We start from the raw sequence: 22,641 nt of genomic DNA, 5'->3' as shown, positions 1-22,641 counted from the left end.
GTGTCACTGCAATAGTAGTGATAGGGCCAGTTGTCCTTTGCCAGTGGTGTGAGGCGATACAGGTAAGCAATGGAAAGTGTAGGCAATAGGTTACTACCCTTTTTTACCTTAAAAGCATTAGCTGGCCCCAGGGTAGTTTATAGTGAACTGATGATAGGTGTAGGAGTGGAAGAGGAAGGTTGGATGATAACTTGTTTAACTCTGGGACTTGTAGTTGCTGTTTCCCTATGTTTTAGTGTGCACCAACAAGTTCCAGTTCAGTCGTCTAATACAACGGCGACTGAAGATGATGTTCATGAAATTAAGTCACTTAGCAAGTATGATACCCACAGTCCCAGTCATAATCACAATTACGAATCTCTTCAAAGATGAGAAATTAATGGAAAGAGCTTGCTAGCTCTCTCCCTACTTTTTAGGTTGAAGCCTACCAGACAGAACAGCTGTTTGGTTTTCGAAAGACTTCTTGGGGACATTCAGAAAGCTGACCTGGGAAGGCATTTCATCCATTGCTAATCATTGTGTTTGTGGTTTGTAGCTCGCATTTTCTGGTTTTCTACTTGCTGGCTTTATTTGCTTTAGGCTGTCCAATTTGGGATCGTCCCACCCACTTTGTTTACGGTTTTGTTCCATAAACTCTTGTTTTTTCTTGACACATATGCTGTGCGTTCAAAGACACAGGTAAAATGTCAAGTTATTTCTTCCAGGTGACCTTGGTGTTTACTTTTCTTTCCCTAACTTCAAAGTGAGAGAATTTATGTGGCAATCCTGCTCAGTATGCATGTAAGAGGAGAGGGTTGTGGATGCTTTTTTTTCTAGCGCACCACAAAAAAGAAAGAACTGAGTGGATGTTTCAGAATATATCAGATTTAGTACAACGGAAAAGCATTTTATTTATAATTTTTATTGATAATTCTGTGCGGTGGAAACAAATATTTGATACGATCAAACACATTAATACGCTTAGGGGCATATTCACAAGGAGCTATCGCCGAATTAACAGTACTTTTTCGCAGCCAAAGTCATGATAAATGTACCCCAGCATTCACAAGCTGGTGCTAACAGCCCACAGAACCAGTTTTCCCATGATAGCAGCCGCACAAAACATCACCACAGAGGACCCCCGCAACTATCTCTAATGAGATGCAGAGTATGCGTTCCCACGCACAAAGTTGTGACAACACCACACCTCATACTCAACGACCTGACAGATCGGCGATAAGAACACAAAACATGTGATAAGGCGCGTTAGAAGCAGGAAATCTACACCTGCTCTGACCTGGTGTGAAGACGGATGTCAGCCTGCACCACAATAGGGAGCCCAGCCCAGGGCATCATCGGAAGGGCAACAGATGATCACCGAGATCATCTGTGCCGTTCCCCAGGGCTCATCCCTCAGCCCAACACTGTTCAACATCTACATGGCCCTGTTCGCCCACATCGTCCGACTGCATGACCTCAACCTCATCTCCTACGCCGGCGACACCCTGCTGATCCTCTCCCTCCCTGCCAAAACCAACCTCCACAAAGGAATGAAAGCCATTGCTGAGTGGATGAAGAACAGCCTTCTGAAGCTAAATTCAGACAAGACGGAAGTCCTCATCCTCGGCTCCACCCTCTCGGCCTGGGACAACTCCTGGTGGCCAACCGTACTGGGAACAGCACCAACACCCACCGACCACGCACGCAACCTGGGGTCCATCCTCGACTCTACTCTCTCCATGACAAAACAGGTCAACGGCGTCTCATCCTCCTGCTTCAATACCCTCCGCATGCTCCACAAGATCTATAGGTAGATCCCTATCGAAAATAGAAGAATGGTCACCCAGGACCTCGTCAGCAGCAGGCTGGACTACGGAAATGCCCTCTATGCAGGAGCCTCAGCCATGCTCCTGAAATGACTACAACGCATTCAGAACGCCTCTGCACGCCTGATCCTCGACATCCCTCGCTGCAGCCACATCACTCCTCACTTGAGAAACCTGCACTGGATCCCTGTCAGCAAGAGGATCACCTTCAAACTCCTCACCCACGCACACAAGGCACTACACAACACCGGACCAGCATAGCTCAACAGACGACTCACCTTCTACACCCCCAAATGCCAGCTCCGCTCCGCCAACCTCGCACTCGCCTCTGTCCCCCGCATCCGAAGAGTGACCTCCGGCGGTAGATCGTTCTCCCACCTCGCCGCCAAGACCTGGAACACCCTCCCTATCATACTATGACACACCCATGAACTTCTAACCTTCAGAAGACTACTCAAGACCCGGCTATTCGAGCAGTAGCAGCATCCCCTACCAGCGCCCTGAGACCCCTATGGGTAAGTAGTGCGCTTTACAAATGTTCTGATTGATTGCTTGATTGAGATGCCATGGAGCAACTGAACATGTAGCCCGGACACCCAAGAGGGCCACAACACCCACCCATCACTCTTCACCCGGCACCCCTCCACACCCAGACCACCACAGAGGCAGCGCAGACAAAGACAGCGGCCCCCAGGAAACGCATCTACCTCACAGGCACAACATCTAACAATGTCACTGTCCACTACAGACTGAAAGGGACAACCCTCCTATGCATCCTGGCCATCATTGCCCAACAGTCCATCGGCACCAACACAGCGGACAACCAACATCCCATCCCACCCCACACCAAGCTGCTGGCTGTACTGCCCCTGTTGGCCCCTGGCACACCCCAACACCTGCCAGAGTTGGCGGAGTCCCACAGCCAGTCACATCCAAGTCCCCCACACCTGTCCTGGACAGCACCATCACCCTGGCACGCCAGGCCCCGTACGGCCAACACAATGCGCAAGATCCGCTGGAGATCATGCAAGGACCATACGCCATAGCCGGATGCACGCAAGTGTTGGGGGAAATCCACTACACACATGTCCCACCTGTGCCCCTGGTGACACAGCACACAATCAGCGCAAAAGGAAGCACATGTCACAAATCAATGTGCAGGCAACATCAGAACACTGTGGGACCTGCACCAATGTCACCTCCAAATACACAGCCAGTATGCATGATTCCTTCATCCTTGGACAGTCCATCAGTAACCAGCGTTCCCAGGATGGCACCAAGGGAAATGCACAGCCCCTTGGCAAGTTCCCAATTAACACCCGACTCACCTCAACTTCACAATCATGCAATCCACAGCTCTGGCAATGCACACGTCACAAGTTCACAACCAACATGCACAACAACATGCCCACCCAGCAGACACAATAGAACCACTTACAATGGTAACCTGGGCAAGCCGTGAACATGACCAAACAATGGCACGGCACCTCAGCCACTCAATAGCCGAATGTGGGGAGAGGAGGCAACCAGGCATGTGTGAAGGATGCAGTAAAACATGATTGGGAAAGTACACAATGCCAAGAGTGGCGGCGCAGTGCTGGACAGACCGCAGTATGCAGAACACAGCCATAATCACAGCGACATACACCTCTGGTGTATGGAGTGTAGTGGACAGTGGACGCAACCATGTCACCCCAGCCAGTGGAGGTCATCGCGGAAATGTTGCTTGTTACGCCTCCTCCGTAAGCGTGAGCAGAGAGGGATTGGCCGGCGTACGCCAGGCCAGTGTAGGGGTGTGAATAAAAAGTACGTAGCCCTAGGCGTGGTCTTTTTCCAGAAAACTCAACATCTCTGCCAGGGCTGCACCTCCCACCCCACCACGAGGCCGACGCCATCCTCGTCAGCGGAGTTGCCTGAGATGCTGTACGCCTGCCGTACCCCGGCTCGCTGGCCACGAATCCGTCAGGCCCGACCCTACACAGCCAGGCCACACTGATCACCTGCCGACACCGGCGTGTGTCAAGGAGGGCCCACAACATGCCAGTGTAATCTCGAAGCCCAAGGTCCGCGACCCGGCCAGCCTTTCAGACCACCGCTGTCCCCCCGACACTGGCCCATATTACTCCTTCCTCGTTGACATATTCTACTGAAGTCCTCTGCGTCCCAGTGGGTTCCATATGTGAAACTGTGTCCTGGCTCCTGAATGGTAGTGACCCAAAATCTGGCCCCAATGGCCACAGCAGACCCCCGATCAGTGAGGCATAGTTCCATATGGGCATCTTGCGACATGTGGTGGCACTAACCCTGTTCAACGCCAGCGAGCGACACGTGTTGCCACAAACCCCGTTCAACACAAGCCGGTGACACGGGCTGCCACAAGCCCTGTTCAATGCCAGCTGGCGACACGTGGATGAGGGACCAAGGCTACCCTGCAGACCAGTAGATCTCACATCCAGCACCTCATCGTGATTCACAAATGGCAGAGTCTGCACCTGTGGTCGCACAGGGAGGAGTAAGAGGAAGATGCGGCTTAGTCCGGACAAAAGCCGGGTCACAGGCACGGAGGTGACCGAACACGTTGTACAACTTAACCTGAACTACGCAGGCTGGTGGGGCCACCAACCTTTGCCAGCGACATTTGGTGAATGGCCCATGCTGACCACTGCCTACACTGCTCTTGGCCTATACTGCGCTTAAGTAGGTCACAGATTCAGAACTATGCAAAGGCAAAGGCATATTACATATCATCACATGCAAGGAGAGGCGTAAGAGGTTGACGCCTTGCCTCTTGGTGGAGAGAAAATGATCATCATTAAGGAGGTGTTCGTACACTACCGACAACTGCCCTGATCTCACTAGCACTGTGCATCGCAAGCCAACGACACGTGGCTGTGGGCCACTGCTGACCGCTGACTCTGGCCTACACTGCGGTCCAGTAGGTCACAGAGTCATGATTCAGCAATGGCAGAGTTCATATCAGTGTACCGGCATCATCGCAGACTGCATCCCCATCCAGCCCCGGTGCCACTAAGTCCCCCGTAATTCATGGACACTCACTGGTCGAACTTTGGTGGTGTCTGAGTCTATGTACTAGGGCGCAGTTTTCATCCTCATGTAGCTGATACCGAATTGATGGTGGCAACAAGGCTGTCATGTTCTACTCCTCCATTTGATGCTTCCTGATAAAATCAAAACTTTCGGCGTTTTGCCCTGGAGAATACCTTCCACTGTCCCCCGAAACCCTCAGCAACATACACTTCGGACATTGATGGTGACCCGCTCAGGTCTGACTGCACGGCAAGTCACTGTCCCTTGGCTTGGTGCCAGTGCTGGCCGCAGTGCATCCGGGGCCACTAACTCTGTGCTGGTCAAGTCCGGGACCCCTTCTCCAGAGACATTGAATGGGCCCTGAAGCATAGGCCATGGGGTCATCAACACCATTTGTCTGTGGCCTTGTGCTGTACGTAGGCTCCGGGCCTGAATGCGTCCCACCAGAGCTCACACACCAAAGCGAGTACAGACCGGCCCGGACGACGCATCACTGTAGGAGGCACACGCCACCGCCTCAAGGACCACTTCCAACTGCCATCTGCCAGAGCTGAAACGGTGGTCCTGACAGAATTACGGAGTTGCTCAGGCCTGTCGTAGATGCCATCATCAGCCTGATGCCCTGCTCAGCACTCCAGGTGCCAGTGACTCAGTGCACCGCAGGCCATTGTCCGTTGCTGATTGTGTTTTGTGCTGTGGAGTGGTTACGCAGGTATGTCACCTCAAACAGTGTGGGGGCCCTGAGATGGTGATGGTGATGCAGGTCTAACACACCCCACTGCATCTGCATCAGGAATATATCGAAGGGACACAATCCGAGACTTTTTCTTCACAGGAGTGCACTCATCTCTAGTGTCCAAAGCCCAGTGCACTGCAACTCAAGGGCACTTCTGTTTGCATGGTGGCTGCTCCGCTGGACTTTCTCCGCTCACTCCACGGTGCTCAGCAGTTGACTCTGTATTGCATGTGTTTTCTGTTTCCATTGCACTGGTGTCTAACGTTCAAGTGGTTGCCAGTACCAGACATTCCATTTGAAATGACTTACACTCACCCCACACACATCCAGCACAGGTGTCACTGTACATGTGGCCCTGCCAATTATAGAGCTGGGCACACATGCCCATAGCCAGTTCAACATGATATCTGCGTGTGTGCCTGTTGTCCTGTTGTATGCATGAGGGCCCTGGGCCCTACGACATTACATTGTGCTGTGTACATCGGATGCAGACATGTTACCGCAGGCAGTGGGTTGGAGCTTGGACATGCAGCATTGTTGTCACCCACTCAATTCATAAGGGACGTGGCCGGGGCCGTCGTACAAACAGCCAACTTGGATGTGTGACTGCTATTTGAGCACCCCTGGGTGTGGTTTTGTGCTGTGAATGTGCATCTGCATGTGACTCTATGGCAGTGTGGGTCTCCTTAGTGGGGTGTGGGTGGGCCCTGAAGGGTAATAGACCCCTACGTATGTGTTCTGGTTCGCATTCCATGGGTTCGACCCCCACCCACACCTGTTGGGCCACCTCCTTTTTGCGTGCTGACACATGGCATTGGGGTGCCATGTGTGGGTGGGTGAAGTGTTGGGAGCCAGCTGTACTTGCGGGTGCTTCCTGCTGTGTGGTCTGTTGCAGATTATAAGACAAGGGTTCACCCAAACATAGTCACTGGGACCTGGGTAATATCGTTACTGAGAAAGAGGGGTCCCAGTGTAAAGTCATCAATTAACAGAGTTAAATCAAAAATAAAAATAAAAAAGACAATAAATGTAACTACACCTTTTTATTCACAGTGTAGATGTATATTGAATACCAAATCTTTGAATGAATATTTCAAAAAGGCTGTAAGGTGCCCCAAGGAAAGAAGGTGGTGAAAAAGTGAGGGTAGTGTGGATAGAGAAATAGTGACATAAAAACAACCAAATGGCGCAATTGTATCCATATGTTAATTTAAATATATAAACCAACAAGAAACCATAGGTTCAATACATCACTTGAAAGAAATCATACTTCACAAAATACATTAATGTTATAATTGTGGCGTGAAGTTGAAAAACAAAGAAAAGTCGTCGACATTTCGACCCTCTGACAGTTGCAGGAATTAGTGACACCCTTGCTGTGGGGTCTTCATCAGGACAAGATGGGGGCAGACAACCTAATTGAATAAATATCAATAATTAATAGGATATAATTTAGCTCCTATCAAATAGGTTAGAAACGAGAGCAATGAATAAAGCACACTAAGAACAGAAGAGCATACCAAATCAATTGTTGCTCTGTTTTCACGTTATTCATGGGAAGGGTGATGAGCATCGCCTGTTGTTTACTTCAAATCCTGTGATTACAAAGGATTGGGAAATTATTACGGAAAAAGGACAAACTTTTAACTGAAAATGCACTGATTCAAAACGCACTTACATGGTGTGCCGTAAATGGGGCCCTCAAGTATTAGGGACTGGTGTAGACGGTTGGATCAAAACGAATCACATAGAGGTCAAAGAGGAGAATCTGTTAAAAAGAGGGAACTAATTAGCATTATGAACCAAAAACAGGTCCGGGTGCGTGGCGTGGATTTGTAGTGGAAGCTTACCCGAAGGAAGACTTCAAAAGATCACGTCCACGTTGGATCGTCGTCAAAGACACCGGCACCGGACACTGTCAGGAGGAGGATGGGGTGACATTTAGAATGATATGCAATAACGCGTAGGAATACTGTGTCAGAATACAAATGGAAACACTCACCTAACGCGGATTGAATCCGTCGTCTCGTGAGCTCGCGTCTCGCAATGGCGAACAGCGCTTCCTGTTTAGGCTGTGACTAAGGCAACCACGTCACGTGGGTACGAGGTGGAGTGGGGACACTGAAGAAAGACTACTGAATGTCAGAACGAGGGCCAACCACCAATTGCTGGTCATGATACCTCGGAATTGTTGCAAATTAGTTAGAACATCAAAAAGGGGGTATTACTGAACAATGAGGCCCGTGGTAGAGCCAGATCCGATTAAGGATACGTGAGATAATTGTTAAGTTCCCATTGAACTAGTAAATCTGAAGACATGCTATTTAATGGTATCGCACCTCAAGACAATAGGAACAAATCATCAACACTTCGGAGGACGTAATGTTCATCATCATCCACCCTAAGAGTAAAATGGTTCAAAATCTTGGGTTGTACAAACGCAGGACGTTGCCTGGAATGGAACATACATACACATAGCAATAAATGCATGGCGTACCTATCGCACGATGGTAAAGGCCATGATTGAATGATAGCCGTCATAGTACTATGAGAGAGAGTATGTATTATCAATATACACATGCAGATAACAGTTGTCATTAAAACATCCCCCAAATGGCGTACCAATCACAGGACGGTGAAAACCATGTAGTTAGCCCAAGAACCCAATATCAAATTACTGTCTAGATGAGATTTAGGGCAGAGTTGCTAATTGGGAAAAAGAGCTGTCATGTTCATTGAGGCCATTTTGAATCAAATTTAAAGAATAGCATCCACTTACGTTCTCTTCTGTTGAGGATACTGGCAATGTTGCCTCCACGGGGTCCCAAGCTTGCTTTTTCAAGCACGACCCATTTGAGGCTGTCAGGTGGATGCATAGCTGATTTAAAATGGTCCACAAGTGGTGCACGCTGTACCTCACAACGGATCCGGCTCATATGTTGAAGGATTCTCACTTTGGCCTTTTGTTGAGTTTGCCCAATGTAAATCAAATCGCATGGACACGTTATTGGGTAAATGATGTTAGAAGTGTTACAGTTACTGTGAAATTTGAGCTGGACTTTTCGTTGATTGTGCTCGAATTCCTTCGTTTGAATGGTACTGCTACAGGCCTTACATTGTCCGCACTTGAAATGACCCACAATTCGTGGGAGATTCCATAGAGAGGTAATAGTAGGAGCTTCTGGAGTGGATAAGAAGGATCTCACTACATAGTCTTTTACACTTTTTGCTTTCCTGAAAGCGTGTAACGGTGTGCTGGTTTGGTTGACGTCATCTGCAATCAAATCCCAATGTTGGTTCACAATGCGCTTTATTTTGTTGCTTTTAGTAGAGAATGTTGTCACGCAGACAATTCTCTCATGTTGTCGATCAGTTCTATCTATGGGGGTGAGTAACTGTTCGCAAGGGTAGAACTAAGCGCATTTCCTTGCTCTCCTCACTAGTCGTCTCGGGTATCCACGCTGTTGGAGACGATTGGAAAGATCTTCTGACTCATCAAAATAATGATCCTTATTGGAGCAGTTCCTACGGATTCGTAGGAACTGCCCGAACGGCAAATTGTCACGCAGTGCGCATGGGTGGTGGCTATTGCATTGCAATAAAGAGTTCCTTTCAGTTGGCTTGCGGAAGAGTGTTGTAAGTAGAATGCCTGAGTTTTCATAGATAGTGATGTCCAGAAAATGTATTGTATGGTTGTAAGACTGGATCGTGAATTTGAGATGTGGGGATTGCTGATTGAGCCATGTGTAGAAAGATTTCAGTTGATTAGAATCCCCATCCCAAATAAGCAGGATATCATCGATGTATCGCATCCAGAGACCCAGCCGGTCTCTGAATGGATTGATGTTATTAAGAACAGTGTCCTTCTCAAATGCTGACATGTAGGGAATAGCCACATCCGGGGCAAAGGGAGCCCCCATTGCTACTCCCTTGATCTGGAGAAAGAACTGGTTCTTAAATATGAAATAAATTTTGGTCATGGCAATCCTAAGTAGGGCAATGATGAACTCCGTTGGTACTGTCGTAGGAGCAGGTCGTCGCCGGAGACATCTAGTTATCACAGCAAGGGCTTCCTCCTGGGGAATGCATGTATATAAAGAGACAATGTCACAAGTAGCCAGGATCTGATGTTCTGGGTCAAAAGGTAAATTCTCCACAATATTTATTGTGTGCATGGTGTCGCGCAGATATGATTTTTTGTGGATTCCGCAAGCGGTTTCAGGAAAAAGTCAATATATCTGCCGAGGGGCTCAAGCATGGAGCCGCAGCCCGAGACGATGGGACGTCCGGGGGGGTCCACCATGCTTTTGTGAATCTTCGGTATGGTATATATGGTGGCAATCTAGGATTTTTTGGATTCAAATAATGGAACTCGTTTTCTGACAGAAACCCTTGGTCTAAACCCTCCTGGGTTAGTTCCAAAATTTCAAGAGCTAAAGCTTTTGATGGATCAGATCTCAGTTGATAGCTAATACCATATTACGGCACACCATGTAAGTGCATTTTGAATCAGTGCATTTTCAGTTAAAAGTTTGTCCTTTTTCCGTAATAATTTCCCAATCCTTTGTAATCACAGGATTTGAAGTAAACAACAGGCGATGTTCATCACCCTTCCCATGAATAATGTGAAAACAGAGCAACAATTGATTTGGTATGCTCTTCTGTTCTTAGTGTGCTTTATTCATTGCTCTCGTTTCTAACCTATTTGATAGGAGCTAAATTATATCCTATTAATTATTGATATTTATTCAATTAGGTTGTCTGCCCCCATCTTGTCCTGATGAAGACCCCACAGCAAGGGTGTCACTAATTCCTGCAACTGTCAGAGGGTCGAAACGTCAACGACTGTTCTTTGTTTTTCAACTTCACGCCACAATTATAACATTAATGTATTTTGTGAAGTATGATTGCTTTCAAGTGATGTATTGAACCTATGGTTTCTTGTTGGTTTATATATTTAAATTAACATATGGATACAATTGCGCCATTTGGTTGTTTTTATGTCACTATTTCCCTATCCACACTACCCTCACTTTTTCACCACCTTCTTTCCTTGGGGCACCTTACAGCCTTTTTGAAATATTGATTCAAAGATTTGGTATTTAATATACATCTATACTGTGAATAAAAAGGTGTAGTTACATTTATTGTCTTTTTTATTTTTATTTTGATTTAACTCTGTTAATTGATGACTTTACACTGGGACCCCTCTTTCTCAGTAGTGTGGTCTGTTGCAGGCTCGGTATTCCCCCCTGAGTAGCTTGGCTGACCGGGTCCTGGTGGGGGTTTGTGTGAGATATCCATGGGCTGTTGTCGGGCGTCGGTGTCGATGGTGTGGTGGTCCTCTCTGGCATCACTGATGTGTTGTGTTTTGTGCTCTGCTGAAGGTGTTGTGTGCCCCTCTGCGATGTGAAGAGGAGGTGCGCGTTGAATTTGTGTTGACATATATGTTGGCGCACTGTGCTGGTTTGCATGCAGGCTGTATGGCAATGTACATTGTGACTGTTTGTGGGGTGCTGGATTCTTCTGCGGGACAGTGTACATTTGGACTACATGACGGATGTGAGGTTGTACGGGTACATTTCCATTTCACTGTTTCCGGCTCTGTCAGATGTAGTGGGCATGTTTCTGTGCATGTGCAGAGCCAGTAGTGTCCTCTGTTCTGCAGTGTCGGCTAAGCACATTGTTCCACATTGTATTCAATGTGGGTGTGCTGTGTGTGCTATTTGTGTGTGCTGCAGTGTGCCAAGGGGATCTGGGACATGATCCTGGGTGCTTGTCGGTGTGCAGTGTGCTACGCCTCATTGTGCATGTATGCCATTGTGCCCATCTCCCCGTTCCCCCAGTCCATGCTCATTGCATTCCCTGTTCATGTTGTGTCAGAGTCCGCTTGAGCTGTGTCGGTACTCCCTACTCCTTGCACCGTGTCCACACTTATGACTGTGGCCTTGGTTTCCTCCAGCTCCTCCGGTGGCGCTGGACTGCCACCTCCTGTTGCCGTTGCTTCCTTCCTGTTGGCAGCAGGTCTGTGCCTGGTTTAGGTAGTCACGTCATGCCGTCGCCTATTGGCCTCCTGGATTGGCCTCCTTGGCACTCCGTCTGCAATCCAGGTGGTCTGCTAGTGGGTCAGTTGCTGGTAGTGTTCTGTCACCTCCATGACGCTGGTCATGTTTTCCTGCGGTCTGCACCCCGTCTTCGTCTCCCTCTTCTTCTTGGCCTTCGCCGACCCCGTTGTTCCTCGCTGATGGTATGTGGGGTTCAAGTTGGCCTCTACCCTGGGTCAGGGTGCATCCATGTTGCTACGTGCTTTGGCTTGTTTCTGGTGTATTTTGTCTGTGGTTTTTATGGTGCATTGTCCCATCAAACATGTGGGATTTGCAGTCCTGTTGCTGGTTTTTGCTACTTTTTGTACCGCATTTGGCCTTATCGCATGTTTTTTTCATTTGCGTTTCGCATTTTAGCGGTGTGGCGTTGATTTTCACGCGGACATTTGCAGCGTTGTGAATTCCATGTTGCCACAAGGTTATTTTCCCCCGATAGGCTGTGTTGTGCAAAGTTGCGTTACGCTACTCTTGCAGTAGTTATCACACCTTCTTGTGAATATACCCCTAGGTGATTACATTTGCACACATTGTAGTTTGTGGACAGCAAAACCATATTTCGGTGCAAATGTAATGGTCATTTCAATTGAAAATGTGTTGTCCGTAATGGCAAGGTGCTACCACACCATGCATTCTCCACACTACTCCACTCCACTCTATGCCCTTCCACTCTATGCCATGCTGTTCCATTGTACAACACTTCAGTCCTCTCTATGATATGCCATTCTACTCTACGCCCCTCCACTCTGAAATGCAACAATCCATCCCACTCAACTCCACGTCACTTCATCTATGCTACTCACTCCACAATGCAGCACTCCACTCCATGCCCCTCCACTGCACACCACTTACCTCACCCCACTCTACCCCATTACAATCTATTCCACTCCACTCCAATGTACACCACTGCCCCACCCCACCCCACTCCACTACAAACTGGTCCAATTTACTACACCACAATCTATCTCACCTCAATCTACCCCACTCCACTCCAATATACCCCACCCCAAACCAATCTATCGCACCCCACTCCAATCTACCCCAATTCAGTCTACCCCTTCTAACCCAATCAACCCCATTCCAGTCTACCCCAATTCACTCCACTATGATCTAATCTACCCACTGACTTACAATCTACCCTACTCCACTCCAATTTTCCCCAATCTACCCCACCTCACTCCCCTCCAATCTAGATCACTTTACTCCAATATACTCAACTCCACTCCAATCTACCCGACTCCACTCACCTAACACAATCAACCCTACACCACTCCTTTCTAACCCACTCCATTCCAATCTACGGCACTCGACTCAAACCTACCCCACTCTGGTCCAATCTACCACAGTCTGCCCTACTCCACTCCAATCTACCCCAAACTACCACACTCCAATATGTCCCATTCCAACTCACTCCACTCCAGTATACCCAACTCCACAGTATACCCAACTCCAGTCTAACCAACTTCAGTCTACTCAATTTCACTCAACTCCACTCCAATCTACCCCATTCTAATTTACCCCACTCCAACCAATTTACCCCACTCCAGTCCAAACTCCAATGCAATCTATCCAGCTCATCACCTCTCTAATCGACCACACTTCACTCCAATGTTCCCTAGTCCGCCATGATCTACCCCACTCAAATCTACAACAATCAACCCCACTCCAATCTACCGCAATCTATCCCACTCCAATCTCCCCCACTACACTGTTCTCTACCCAAATCTACCCCACTGCACTTTACTCCAATCTACTCCACCCCAATCTACTCCACCATTCTCCACTCAAATATACCCTACTCCAATCTACCCTACACCAATCTACCCCACTCTAATCTATCCCTATGTACTCCACCTCACCCCAATATACTCTACTCCACTCTAATCTATATCACTCTACCCAATCTACCCCACTTACCCCACCCACTGAAGTCTACTCCACCATACTCCACTTTACCCCACTCCAATACAACCCACTGCGCTTCATTCTACCCCACCACGCTCCAATTTACCTCACTCAATCATCCCTCTCCAATCTACCCCACTTTATTCCAATCTATACTACTCTAATCCACCCAATGTACCCCACTCCACTCCTACCTAACAACCCCCACTCCACTCTTCCCCAATATATATCTCACAGTACTCAAATCTCGACTGCACTCCAATCTACCCAACTCCACTCCACTCCACCCCACTCTAACCTGCCCACCTCCACTCTGCCCTAATGCACCCCACTCTAATCCCCCAATCTGCCCCACTCAACTCTAACCCAATCTACCACACCCCACTCTACCCAATCTACCCCAATCCACTTCATTCCAATCTATCACATGCCACCCAACCCTTGCGTACTCCAGTCCAATCTAACCCACTTCACACCATTCCACCCACACCCCCTCACTCCAATCTATCCTACAACACTCCACTCCACCCCAAACTACCCTACTCCAATCTTCCCACCCAATCTGCCTCACTCCAATCTACTCCATCTCACTTTAACCTATCCCACTTCACTCCAATTTACCCTACCATAATCCACCCAATCTATCCCACTCCAGTCTACCGCGCTCCTCTCTACCCCCTCCACCCTAATCTATCTCACTCCACTCCACTCCTCATCTCCACTTCAATCTACCTCAATATATCCCACATCACTCTACTGCAATCTACCCTGATATACCCTACTTCTGTCCACCCCACTCTAATCTACCCCACTCTAATCTACCCCAATCTACTCCACTCCAATCTACCCCACTCTATCAAAATCTACCCCACTCCATCCAATCTACCCTAATTCAATCTACCGCACACCAGTCTACCACGCTAATCTACCCAACTCCCCCACTCCAATCTACTTCACCCCAAACTACTCCAATCTGCCCCACTCCAGTCTACCCCTTTCTACCCCAGTCCACCCCACTCCATTCTACCCCACTGTACCCCCACTCCACTCTATGCCAATCTACCACACTCCACTCTACCCCAATCTACTCTATTCCACTCTACTACAATCTACCCCACTCCACCTACCCCATCCCACGCCACCAACATTTAGCCATGTTGAACAGCTGCCACACTAGTATACATAATGGCTAAAACACATTGCCACAGCCAATAGCTCTCGTATAGGCGATGCCTATTGGCTTTGTTACCATTATGCTATTCTTGATGGCTTGCACGAGAGCTTCCATAATTGCAGCTATTAAAACTTCAGGAGGTAGAGGAAGCGTAGAGTCTTATGGGACACCGCGGTCTGAAGTCAGTTGAACAGACTCTCCAACAGAAGCATGAGTCAAATTAAACAAATCCATATTTATTTTAATCTGACAGATCTGATGGTCAGAAGAGTGTACAGGGGAAACAGAAACATCTAGATGACTTTTTAGACAACATTGACCAAGATGACAATGTTGTCATTTAAAAGTTTGTGATTACAGGTGGGAAATTTGAGGACAGCAAGGAAGCCCTCCAGCCTACAAATACAATTTACAGGTTTTACAGTACAATTTGCTGCCATCCCACATGCTGTAGAGAATTTGAAGAGTGGCCCTGACAAATATTTTGTGGTACTCCAAAATGAAATAGAAACAGCATAAGGGAAAAGTTATAATCACTGGAGAATGTGGTTTGGATGTTGATAGTCTTCAATTATGTCCTAAGGAAACCCTTTTGAAGTATTTTTAAAAAACAGTATGATTCAGCTGAGCAAACGAAACTGCCAATGCTCCTCCATTGTAGAAATTCACATTAAGAGATCTTCAACATAATGAGGAAAAACTAGAACAGATGATGTGGTTGAGCCGCCCATTCGTTCGATGAAACCAAGGAAGAGGCAACTGCTGTGATAGATCTGCATCTTTACATTGGCATAAATGATTGCTCATTAAAAATGGAGGCCACATTTGGAAGTACTGAAAAACATTCCCAGTGAACAATTAAAGACCAAAACTGATGCCCCTTGGTGTGGAGTGAGAAATACTCATACCTGATCAAAATATGTGAAGACCTCCTTTCTTACCAAAAAGAAATGGGGAATGAGGCATTGTTTCTAGGGTAGGAATTAACCGTATCGTATTATCCATGTCCTGGAGATCATGTTGATGACAAAAAAAGAAGACCCTCTTGAATTCAGCAAACACAGTATACAACACCATGTTGGCCTTTTTCAAGGATACATGAGGCTCTTCTGCATGCATCTGAATGTAACACAGTGAGCCAAATTCTTGACGTAAACAGTTGCCTGTGCCAGATGTGTGGGAAAATGAATGAACCATGATAGCTGCATGTGAGAAATTGGTTTATTAGTTGACTAGGGTGTGAGCCTTGGTCAAGCAGCATCCACACGCCTTTTTAGGGTGAGGCACAAGCCAACCCTATATTAACATGTGCTCAACCCCCTGGTACATTGGCATAAAGCACAGAGCAGTCAAGCTTAGCTTAGGGGCAATGTGTAAAGTATTTGTGACACACTTCAAACAGTAAAACAGTGAACAGTGAAAACACCAAACAAAAAGATCACAGGACTATAAAGATAAATGTAATAAATTAAACAAGACCAAAACAACATACATCCAATCAGTAGAGCTGGAGTTATGACATTTTAAAGAATACAGTGAAAAAAGTGCCAACCATGGCTATCTAGTTACACAGGGACAGGTCAAAGTCAAAAGTTCAGATCGACCGTGAGGAGAGCAGGTCGGATACAGTCACAGATTAGTCCTGCTGAAGTTTTACCTTCTCGAGTTTTGTGCCAAGATTCCCATTTGCTTTGATGAGGGCCACAAGGAGCGAGGAGAACATCACAGGATGCTGTTGGATTGGCACAAAGAGCAGACTGGGCAATGCGGATAGGTAGGCCGGTTCACGTCCCCCACAGTTGGTGCAAAGACACAAGCTTTTTGGTGTGAGCGGCATGGTTTTGGTGTGAATGGGCCCTTTGGCAGTTACAAAGAACCTAAAAGCTTGATTTAGGCTGTTTGAGCCACACCAGGGCTCCAGAACCTGAACGACACCACTTAGGAGGTCAGGAACACACTGCAGGTGGCCAGCAGACTAGCCCTTGAAGTCACTCGGGGGACCTGGGTTCAAGATGAAGTTGCAGGTCCAGTTCTTTTTTTCCAAAGCAAGAGGGCAGCAGGTCAGTACAGCAGGTAGCAGTACCTTTAGAGCAGCAGTTAGCAGAGTGACAGTCTATGTAACAGCACAGAAGTCCTTATACCTGGCAGAGTATCTGCAGGTCCAGATGTTCACTGAAGAATTTGTGTCCAAGGTCCTACTTTTACACCCTTATGCCCTGGTTCTGGAAGGCGTTAGAAGCTTTCAGACATTGGCTTCTAAGTACATGGAATTTCCTGGGTCCCCTGACTCTAAGCTGGCTGAAGTGTCATTGCAGGGTCATTAGGCCCTTTCTGTGAAGGCAGAGCACAGGCTATTCATTTGTAGGTGGGACTGTGCTCAGCTCCAACCTCCATCCTGCCAGCAGATTGCCCATCCAGGCACACCTAATCGCTATATTGTGTGACTGTTTGGGAGAAATTCACAAGGTCTGTCAGTTGCATCGTCATGTGACCCAGACCAGGCTATTGATACAAAACGGCTAAGGTGAGAAAAATGGCAACTTTATAAAAGTGGAATTTTTATAATTGTGATAAAAAAACAGACTTTACCACTAAATAGTCATATAGCCACCAGCTCCCAATTGGAAATTGCAAAGTATTCAATGGAGTAAGGAATCTCCAATGTTTTCCCATGGGAGGGATATGCCTTAAATGGTGGAAAACAAATTTAGGAATTTTTCATTACCAGGACATGGGCTACTTAGGGGTGACATGTGTAATGAAAGGGGAGCTTAAGGCTCCGCAAGGAGATTTAAATGCAACGGTGTCATGCTAGTTTAAAACTGCATTCAGGCTGCAAATGCATCACTGATGAGATGTCATCAGTGATGTCATGAGTGATGTCACTGACCATGTCTTGAGTGATGTAATATGTGACGTCATCAGCAGTGCATTGCGGGCGCACGAGTTATAGTTAGCTGAACTAACTATAACGGGGGAATTTTAATGGTTTTGTATGAGTAAAATGTCCAGCTAACTATAACATGTGTGAAACCTCTGTTTTTTCAGTAAATTTGCAAGGTTTTTTAAATGCTAATTCCTAACTATAACGTGTTTGAAACCTATGGTTTTTTCAGTGACTTTCTAAGGTTTTTTAAATGCTAATTCCTAACTATAACGTATGTGAAACCTATGTTTTTTTCAGTCAATATATATATATATATTACCTACTGGCGGTCGCCAGTAGGTATATATAGTTAGGATTTTTTCTCTATGGGATTTTTGAAAATTCTATGTCTAATAACTTTGGCGTTTGTGGACGGAATTGGCTGAAATTTTCTGGAAAATGGAACATTTTGTTTCTGAGCAGCCCCTGGAAATTTGGGGGGGGTTCGTCCAGGGGGGGTCGAGAAAAAAGGGGGGTCCCAAAACGTGTTTTTAACATTGAGTTTTCCATAGGGCGGTTGGCCTCACATTTAGCCCGAACGGCTGAATGGATTTGCACGAAACTTGGCAAAATTGTAGGGACTGGTAGCCCGATGTGCCTTTTGTAGGTCTCAATATATGTGCTCCAGTGGATTTTGAGAAATTAACGTTTAAAATAAGATATATATCTGTAAGCGCGCTCCGGGCAGCGCCCCGGTTCGCGGACCTTACGCGTACCGGAACTTCGCGTAGCGAAGCTGATTGGTTCTCCGGTGTCTGTCAACATTCTAAACAGTCCGGAGCGGCCGCCATCTTGTCTCTCGGTAGGATTGAGAGACAAGAGGAGGCCAAAACAAAGGGGGAAATAACCATAAGGGGGCATACTAGATCCTCCCTGACCCCCTAGGTTTAATGTGGAGGTTTTAAAAGGGCCCCGCGGGGCAAAAAAAAACAACTTTTTTTTTTGTTTTTTTGCGTGGGTAGCGCCCGGTCCGCGAACCGGGAAGCGTTCTGGGCAGCGTACTGCAATGAAAAATGAATGATAGACTTTTCAAATACTGTATGTTAATTGATTGTTGGTTTTGTTGATAATTTTTTTTTTTTTTTTTTTTTCAAGCAATTATTTATTATTGTGATTGTGTTTCAAAATTTAATAACATTTCTAACATTTCACTGTCTGAAATGTCGTCATTTTCATTGAACATAGCTTGTAATCTATGAGGGTGTAAAATGTCCTCATTTTGAAGGAGGTCATCCACTGCTTGCACACATTGCAGTAGTTCTTGGTCCCAAGTTTCATCCATAAATTCTATATATTTTGGATCAATTAATTCTTGGCTGCTCTGTTGCAGGACAATTTGAAATGAAACTTTCTGTTCGCCTTCCATGTTGCCTGAAATTTGGATAAAAAAAATATATATTAGTAGAGATAGGGCACTGTTGGGATTAATTTTAGATAGGCATTTTTTAACAGAGAATTTATCTTTGGGCAGTGTATAGTATCAGAGTGGAAGTAGGAATATAAAAAAGTGCCTGTGAAGAAGTCTAAGTAAATTCATAATTATACCACAGAAACCTAAATCAATCCATAATTACAATAAAGAAGCCTTTCTCAATGTCTAACTCTTACAGAGGGATAGTATATAACTATCTGAAAATGTTTTCAAATTTATAAAATAATATCTCACCTTCTAAAAACAAGTTTAAGTTGTGAGTGAAAATGATCTTGCAATGTAGTTCAGGAAGTAGTAGTCAAAATGGTTGTGTTTCTCTCTCTTCCTTTATATATATTCAGGTACATAACCAATCAAATGTCAGGTAAAAAAAATAGAAAATGAAAGTAACATTTTAATTGGTTGTCAATTCCAACACTTCAGATGTGTTTTGTGAAGTAATTTACCTCAGGGTATTTAGAGAGGTCTACAGGCTAAATGGTTAAATGGAATTTCAATCAAATTTGTGAAAATGGTAGGGATTGGTATGTAGTATGAGCTAATCTATATTTGGTGAAATTGTCTCCAGTCGCTTTTCTGTAAACTACTTTCCCACCTTTTTTGATGGTGCGCTTCCCAGGGAGCGACCCGGTACGCGAACCGTTGAGCGCCCCGGTTCGCAAACCTTAAGCGTTACGGGAGTTCACCATTTTGTGTTTCGGTCGAATTAAGATACAAAATGGAGGGCAAATAATGTTCAGAATGGGTAGAAGGGGGCACGGTAGACTTATCTTGACCCCCTAGGTTTTGTGAGGGTGGCTGAGGAGGCTTATATGTGCGAAAAAAACCCATTTTTTAAAAAAAATTCGCGAGGTTAGCTCCCAGTTCGCGTACCGGGTAGCGCCCCGGGGAGCGTACTTTTTGAAAATTAATGAAAAAAGTTAGAGTAAAATAATAATTGTGAGTGATCAGATGTAGGGTAGCTCTGAGAAGAGCTTTTGGGTTTATGGTACATTTAGGTACTTATAAGTAGGTACCAATGCACAGTCTTAAATTCAGAGTGAAAATTCTGTTGCCCTCATCTGAGAAGTGAACTCCATCTCCTTTGTAGATATCTTGCATGTAGTAACGCAAGTTATTGTTGTACAGGGAGCCCATTCCATGGTCTCTCATGTAAGCTGAAACAGATTTGTTTACATGCTTCCTCGACTTCTCAATTTGTGGACAAAATTGGTTTGACCACCTCCATTTCTGTCTTTGGCATATATTTGAATATACCAAGGCAGTCTGAGGAAAAAGTGCCATTAATTGCTCAAAGGTGTCCTTTAAAAGCATTTCCAGACCTACCCCAGTCAAAGTGCCCAAATCATTACCTCCACAGTGCACAATTAACAGGTCAGGTTTGGGCAAATGCATAAAGGTTTTCACCAATGGTATCAATTGGTGACATTGTAATCCTCTGTGGCCAAACCACTTAATTTCCACATCTTGTAAACTGAGGTTAGGTAATTTTCTGTTCTCAGCATACCTGTGAGCCCAGTGGATATAACTATGTCCAACAATCCAGACAGAAAACATGGTGAGAGAAGGTTCTCCTGCAGTCAGATGAAGTGTGGCAATGAAATGGCAGTTGAAAAAATGAGAGTTTAAAATGAAAAAAACTGTGGAGTTTCTGTGTTCATGAAGCAGTAACAGTGATTGGTGGATTTTGATTGCTGAAAACAGAAAGTTAGGGTGCATGGATGAGTTATTTGAAAGATGTATTTTGAATGGTCAATAAAAAATCATTAAATGAAAGAATGCACTGGATATGCAGGTGCACTGAGAGTTCAGAGTTCAATTGCAACATTGTTGTGTGAACTTGCAAACACCAGACGTCTTCCAAGAGGTGGTTGCCATGCAGAAAAGGCATGAAATGGTAGAGGGGGGAAGGGTTTTCATTTGAAAAAAAGTGAGGGAAGAGTTTTGATTGGGTGACATGAGAGATATGTGTGAAGAATTACAGCATTTCTGTGCTTTTGATAGCTGCAGACTCTGGAGTGCATACCTTTTGCTCTGCTGAAGACAAATTGGTGTGTTTCTGAGACTGTTTTCAAACTCAAAGTATTTGCTAAGGTGAGAAAATATTTCTTTAATTTAGATAGAGAATAGTGTGCTTTAAGGAGAAAATTATGAATTATGTGGCGCAAATTGCTTGTAAATATGCTCCCACCTGTGCATGGAAAATTTAGATTTTGAATGTTTGTGTTACATAGCCATGTTAAAAGTGATACAAACATGCTGCAAAGGCAATCAAAAAACGCTTTTATGTGTCTTAAGGACATTTTAAGTAATTTTCCCATGTGCAGTGTTTTGAAATTATGATTTGAAAATCGTTTTTGGGGAAAAGGAATTGTTTTTAAATTTATGACAAGGACATAATGGTGTATGCTTCTTTATAAGGCAATTGACTGTCCCTGATGTTATTTTTCCCATTTTAATGTAAGACCTTTCTCTGTGGCGCAAATTGCTTGTAAATATGCTCCCACCTGTGCATGGCAAATTTAGATTTTGAATGTTTGTGTTACATAGCCATGTTAAAAGTGACCCAACCATGCTGGAAAGGCAATCAAAAAACACTTTCATGTGTCTTAAGGACATATTAGGTAATTTCCCTGTGGGCAGTGTTTTCAAATTATGAATTGAAAATCGTTTTTGAGGTAAAGGAATGTTGTTAAAATTTATGTGCGCCATATGCCCCCAAATTTCTTTTTCAGGGGTGCAGCAGGGTGTTCTTGAGACACCCCTGCACCTTTGGAAAAATTCCTAATTTGCGATGAGCTAATTGCTAATCGCAAATTGCACCTTCATTCATATGGGTATCCTGGCCCATGGAAATGAATGGGTAATTTGCAATTAGCAATTTGCTCATCGCAAATTTGGAATGGTACAGAATCGATTTTTATTCCTTAAATTTCACTATTTATGAAATGCAAAATAGTTTGATGGTACATATGGCGGTTGATGTCTAACAAGATAAGAAGCTTAGGGATACATTTATGATGACTGGCGCAATGAAGTGGACATTACTTACTTCATTGGTAGAGCTTTACATGTATTATGTCCTCTGTATTCTTCATCAAGCGTAACTTTAATCTGCAATCCTGAGTAGGTCTCACCTTAAACAAACCTCTGGATAGGCCACACCTTATCGTCATCATGAATTAATCATTTAAAATGCTAGGGACAGATTTATGATAGGTGTATGCCTCTTTTGCGCCACTTACAAAACACTGTCCACGGGGAAATGACTTAAAATGTCCTTAAGACACATGAATGTGTTTTTTTAAAGCGTTTGCAATTTTTTTGGGTCACTTTTAACATGGCTATGTGACTCAAACAGTCAAAATCTAAATTCACCATGCACAGGTGGGAGCATATTTACAAGGAATGTGCTCCATGGGGAAAGTTCTTATAATGTAATATGGGAAAAATGACATCAGAGACAGTGAAATGCCTTATAGAGAAGCATACACCATTATGTCCTTGTCATAAT

At 45.3% G+C, this 22,641-nt stretch overlaps 1 protein-coding gene and 1 pseudogene across 1 annotated transcript in view; one reads left to right on the top strand and one right to left on the bottom strand.

The window, feature by feature from the left end:
- Positions 1–22,641, bottom strand: part of LOC144783270 (uncharacterized) — a 1,224,061-nt gene that overhangs the window by 132,370 nt on the left and 1,069,050 nt on the right. The gene's annotated exons all lie outside the window — the stretch shown is intronic.
- LOC144782570 (deoxyribonuclease TATDN1 pseudogene) lies at positions 14,980–15,906 on the top strand (annotated as a pseudogene).

This window comes from Lissotriton helveticus, chromosome 9, assembly GCF_964261635.1.
Source record: "Lissotriton helveticus chromosome 9, aLisHel1.1, whole genome shotgun sequence".
Classification (NCBI taxonomy): Eukaryota; Metazoa; Chordata; class Amphibia; order Caudata; family Salamandridae; genus Lissotriton; species Lissotriton helveticus.
Note: the sequence above shows the minus strand (reverse complement) of the source record. Positions and strands in the feature narration are given on the sequence as shown.